Genomic DNA, 6,285 nt, shown 5'->3' with positions numbered 1-6,285 from the left:
GATTGCTAGCTAGCTCGTGATCCCCGTGGTACGATAACTTTGGGTCTAAATATTTCCCACTTCTTTGATGACCGTGCTCTTATTGCGCGTAAGTTGCAATTAGCATCAAATCAGTTGTGATGTGGCACATTAATGCGGTGTTTTTAACCTTTTTGGTATAACACTTTTAACATTAATATTGTTATGAGGTTTATGAACTTTTAGTTGAGGAATATATAAGAAATCTGAACTTTATTGCTTCCTAGATATCTCATGTAGAGTGACACCACAGACCTCTATTATCAATGCTTTGTTCCCATTAAAACCCATATATATGCTATTTATATCAAATATATCTTAACTTAAGTTTCGGTAGATCTTTATGTTTCTAGAACTGATATACAAAATCAGATATATGGTCTTTGGGTAAGCAACGTACATTTGGACATCATTTGATCTTAATTATGTTCTTATATGTACTATGTATCGTGTATCTAATATTTCTAAGGTGATTATCAAGATCAGTCTTTATCTCAAACTGGGATTAGCCAAGGCACCGAATGAGGCTCTTTCTCTTAATTGCTTGACCTACTACTGTGCTCTGCATAATTGACCAAAGATAAATTCAAGGTAGTGTTCAAAAGCTTGTAATTTACTTTTCAATGTTGGTGTGGTGCAAGAGAAACTTAACTTAATGTTCCGTTCTATTTAAATGGATTGTTAAAACAAACATTATGCTGTGAGCAAACTGCATTGCACAAATTAATTATAGCACACGTTTAATTGCTATCAAATTATGAGGGCAACATTTTTAAATGCTAAGTGGTTTTTATATTTGGTTTAGGAAAATATTGTTGTGAGTGAATATTAAGAATTATTTTTGGTTTCCCATGATTCTCATTTTGTGTACTTAGTTTGGTCGTCTCTGTGTCCAAGTTAGTTTGAAATATTTAGTGTGTAAATGTTAATGCCTTTAATATCGATTGGTAATTATATGTAATTGTACCTTTGAATGTTTAGCTAGCTTTTGGTTGTTAAGTGTTAATGATGATACTCTAGATTGAATCATTAGGCTCAGTGAAAAAGCCAGAGGCTTAGTGAGGGAATGATCACAAAGTATCATGCATGTGATGATGTGTAAATTTATCAATATTCTGCATAAATATGAGTGTTTGTGGTTCTCTAACTTTGGCAAACTTGATCTTTTCTAAATTGCAGCTAGACTACGGAACCTAATTGCTTTCAATCCAGTTAAACTAGAATGGTGTTTGAAAAGGCATATCAAGCACTTCAGATGGGGTGAACCCAGAATTTGAAGGTGCATTGCATATCCTGTGTTTCTAAATGGGTGGAGAGGCCCACATTCAACTGGTTTCGCACCTAGTTAACATCAAATACTCTCTTAGCTTACATACGTGTGCATTTGTAATGGAAGTATTGTAAATTGGGTATCTTTTCTTTTATTGATTCAAAGGTATATGTATGCTTGTAGAGCTTTGTCATTGTGATTTGTAATACTTTCTGCCAATAGAATAATAGATTTTCTGTATTTAAATAGAAAATCTGTATTTATAATTTAAAAAAAAAACTAGAAAAAAATTCTACGGTGTTTGAAAAACGTCATTAAATGTAATTCAATGACATTTCCCAAACGTCGTTGAAAGACTTTTGATGACGTTTTGATAACGTCATTGAAAATGTTTCAATAACGTTTGGAAAACGTCGTTGACAGTTTTTAATGGCGTTTTGTAAACATCACGGAATATTTTTCAATGGCATTTTTCAAACGTCATAAAACTCGATCCAAAAGCACAGTGTCACTTTAAACGGCGTTAGGGGATTGACGCGGCTCGTTACCGGGCGTGCGACAATTATGAACCCTGTTTTGACAATTGTAGTATTGGTAAATAAGGTTCGATCAATCCGGGGACTTTTAGGGTGCTCTTGCGTTTACAAAACTAAACAGATTAGAATCTAATTTAAGAGTTATTTACAGAATATAAACAGCAATTACATTTACATGATTTCAGGGGGGGGGGGATTTTTGGATTTGTTCTACGTTCCTACGAAAACAGTAAATAAAGTATAATATAAACAAGTGATCATCTTCCACACACACACAACCTTCAAACAACAAGTATGAATCGATATATTATCATGTGAATAATGAAAATGTTGTCAAGCAAGATATGTCAATGAACCTGAAACACAAGCTTGAAGAAGTCATTGCATTCCATTGAATTCTACTTAATAATCGTCTACATTGGAGAAGTCCTAACACGTAGACAATCTCATATAAAGGCTGCGATCGATGCGAAGGCACCCGTCCACACAATATATAAGTCATTAAGAACTAAAGAATTATGAGTTCAAATGCACCACGAGTTTACTTGAAGAAGCTTAACTCCCAGATGCATAACATATAGTCTCGGCCATTAGGCATAGCCTTCACTACTTCTAGATCTATACTTACTTGAAGAAGCTTAGTACAAATCATAGCAATCACCAATCCTGCAGAATCGGTTTAGTATATAACATGTAACTATATGCTTAACAATTTGCATGACAAACAAATAAAACCATTCACAATCATCCAACATATCAACATCATACTCATTTATTTAAAAGAATAACAAGTTCAAACCATAGAACCATGCAACTTTGAATCCGAATTTGAAGTTAACGCAAGAAAAGAGAACAGGCATGTTGTTACACTTTTTCGATGATCTTCAAGGGCCAGTTGATGATGACGCAAGTGCTCCTCAGCTTTAAGATCTCGGCTGCAGCTTGGAGAAGTCCGAAGGCTGCTCTCCAACGTTGGCTTCTCGGCTTCTAGATGCACACGGCTACAGGAAGAAAGATGCTATTGTTTTTGTGTGATTTGTGCGTGAAGAGATGATATCCAAAACTCAGCATATGTCTTCTATTTATAGTGTCCATGTCGCACCTAGGGTTTATTCTCCTCCCTTGATTTTACCTTGGTCCAACGGTCCAAGAGAATTGCCTGACAAATTAATTAAATCTGTTGGGAACTCTCTAGAATTTCTTGCGCACAAAGGTGATGAATTTGGCTGAATTATGGACTAGGTACGTTGCTTGATCTCCACAACAAATCAGCCATTTAGTGTCCTTCCTTGTATTGCCGAAAATCAGCTCTTCCTCTTTAATTTGCTGCGCCATTTATTGTTCCTGAAAAGGGAAGGAATTAGTCTTGTAAAATCAGATTTTTTAGACAAAAGAATTTAAGGAATTAATTTCCAGATTTTCAGATTTGAATTGCATAATAAATCCCTTAATTTAGACAACGAAATCTTGTCTTAAAATCCTAGAAAGACTCGGCAGGAAACCCTAGGGTTTTGCCGTCCCTCTCCTTGATTTATGGCGACCATCTTGGGCCTAATCCATGTAGGATTTGGCATCCTTGCTTCATGAGGAATCCCTATGATTAGGAATTTTCCCTCTTCTGCTGTCAATTAGTTTTCTGACGAAAATCCATGATTTTCCTTCCTTTCCTGGTGCACAATTAGGGTTCCTGCAAGGGAAATAAAATCAGATAAATGTGGTAGGATGGACAGAATTTAAATGACGAAATTAAGGGAAAGAATCTCTTAATTTCTGATTTATATTAACACATAAATCCCTTGATTTCTGCAGAATTCGTCCTCCTCCTTTTATAGACATTCACAGCTTCCTACTCCAAGTTGGATTAGGTTTCATGACTTCAAATGGTTTCCCTGTCTCATTAGAAAAGAAAGTTTCCAAAATATTTTAAGAAAGTCAGAATAGGAAAGATTCAAAAGTAGTAAGTTTCCTAAATCAGAATAAGAAAGTTTCTTAAAATGAAATGGGCAACTTTCCCTTTTCAAAACAGGAAAGTTTCCTAAACGACTTATCCTTTGATTCTGCGACTTAATGAGACTCCTTGCTGCACCAGGAATCCTCCTTTGATTAGGATTTCGCTCAATTCTTGCGTTTTAGCCTCCTTTTGTGTAAATCTGCCTTTATTGACTCTAAAATACAAAACATGTTAGAATTGGAGTTATTAAGGAAATAACGAGGCTAAATAGGGTCGGAAATACATTAAGGAAGTAGCATAAATTGCGTCTATCAGGGATGACATTCAAAAATGCCATACTTTCAATGGCGTTTTTCAAACGCCATAGATGTGTATGTGTGTAGTAGAATTAGAGAGGAAGAAAGGGGAAGAAGAATGAGATGGCTCTGGAAGTTTCAGAACATATCGCCCTCCCTCCGTTTTTTCTCTCTCTGTGTGGAAAACGAAAGAAGCTCGAAGAGAATATTTGAGACAGCTGAAGAAGACACCAGAAGATGAGAGAAAGAACACGCGGCAAGAGACCAGCGAATATCAAGGCCCATCAAAAGCCCAAGACCGAGCGAGATGCAGCCCAAGCCCGAGACTATTATCAAGAACAGAAACCTCCGCCAGGGCCAATAATAATATAGTAAATTTCAACAAATAAATTTCCTTTTTCTAAAACTTCGATAAACCATAGAAAATAGCTCGAAGTTCCGAAAAATAATCTGAATATATCGGTGAACTCGTGTTGTCGCGTACTACGACATCGGGGCCTTAAAAGAAGAATTTAACAATTTGAGAAAAACTCCAAAATGAACTCGAGCGTTAAATTACCAAGTTACCGAGCACGGTTAAATTTCTCAATAACTCGTAGAAAACCCAGTAAATTGGTAAAGTTAGGTCCAGGGTGTTACATTAATACACACACTTATTATTTTATATTTCACACCAGATTTTATAGGTTTGTTTAATTAGAAAAACATCTATCAATTATTAGGGAAAAAAAAACTTCTTCTTCCGTAAAACCTAACTCTTCTCCACTATTACTACTGATCAAATGAAAAGAAAAAAAAATATTTTCTCTAAAATTCATCACCTGAATTTCGACTAATGTCGTAATCACATGTACTATTTATCGATTCATTTGGTTTTTTTTTTACAACTTTAGTTTTTATCTTGTAGACTAAAAACTAGTTTTTATGCTTTTGTACTTCTACTAGTTTCTTCACTTTGAAAAAATTATGTCTGTTCAATTTTTTTTTCTTCAAATTTTAGCCGATCGATGTCATATTGGAGATTTAGAGTTCGAATATAATATTACTCTTTTAATTATAAATTGAAAAATATCATGAAAAAATTTCTAACTGATGAAGTATAAAGTGTATAGACAAAGAGATAACAAGAGAATCATCATCTTATTCATTGATATGAGCCCTTTTATATAGGGAATTTCACAATACCAATATGGTAAGGATATGAATACATAGATCTAGTCTAACTACATATCCTATTGGCATAAGGCCAAGGCACACATAAAGAATATCTAGAAAGATACAGAATATCCTAGAACACTCCCCCTTGTGCCGCACGCTGATATGCCGATGGTGCTGATCTATTGCCTCGTCAAAAACCTCGTCAAGTCACAAAAACCTTGTGGGAGAAAAACTGAACCTTGATCGTAGGAGAAAAAGAGTACAACGCACCCTTCACATCTGATTATGGTTAAATATTTTCAGGTTCTTTAATATTTTATAATATAAGGGGGGTAAATTGAAAAATTTAATATTTTTTGACACCAAAACTTATTCTTGGTTGAGATATCCCGAAACGAGAATAAATACGTTTCTGATATGTAAAGCGTTGCTCCTCTTTGTACTCGAGAGTAGAGAGAAAAAGATGTCAGGGGGAGGAAGAAGAAGAAGAAGATGTCGTCGACGCTACGGGAGGTGACGCGTGGCGCTCATGAGGAGGTGGAGCGGTTGGAGCGTCTGATAGTGAAGGACTTTCAGAACGAGCCGATGAGCAGCACATGATCGACACCATCTCCTCCACGGCACAAAGACTCGTGAGTATCACTCATCTCGATCTCTCTGCTATTTCGCTTCAATGAAATTATAGGGTTTATGTCACATCCCGACCCTTATATTTTTACCTTATTTACTAGCGTGATTATAATAAGAATTTTACCGTCTCGATCATTGAGTAAATAGTTTAATTGGTCCCTAGAGGGGTTTCGGGGACGATTATGTGCGGAGGATTATTCGTATGAGGAAAATACGACGACGGTAAAAATAGTAAATTTTAGCTAGTAAAAGGTAATTTTTATTCGGGTATTATTTTCGGGTGTTGAATTTTGGAATTATGGTTAAAGGGGTGTTGGGTCGGCTGGGGCCGAGCCCAACCCATTTCTTCTTCTTTCTCTTCTCTCTCCCTCCCGTTTTCTCTCTTCCCACCCGCGTTTCTTCTCCCTCCACCCGGGAAACTTCACC

General features: G+C 35.9%; 1 pseudogene across 1 annotated transcript in view; it reads left to right on the top strand.

The window, feature by feature from the left end:
- Positions 1 to 5,721: 5,721 nt before the first annotated feature.
- LOC101315297 overlaps positions 5,722 to 6,285 on the top strand; it is a 7,838-nt pseudogene continuing 7,274 nt past the window's right edge. Inside the window, exon 1 of the transcript XR_183955.1 lies at positions 5,722 to 5,861. The product of XR_183955.1 is annotated as a splicing factor 3A subunit 3-like (transcript). The remainder of the gene's footprint in view (positions 5,862 to 6,285) is intronic.

Source organism: Fragaria vesca, linkage group LG2, assembly GCF_000184155.1.
Source record: "Fragaria vesca subsp. vesca linkage group LG2, FraVesHawaii_1.0, whole genome shotgun sequence".
NCBI lineage: Eukaryota > Viridiplantae > Streptophyta > Magnoliopsida > Rosales > Rosaceae > Fragaria > Fragaria vesca.
The sequence above is the reverse complement of the archived record's forward strand: the minus strand, read 5'-3'. Positions and strand labels throughout refer to the sequence as shown.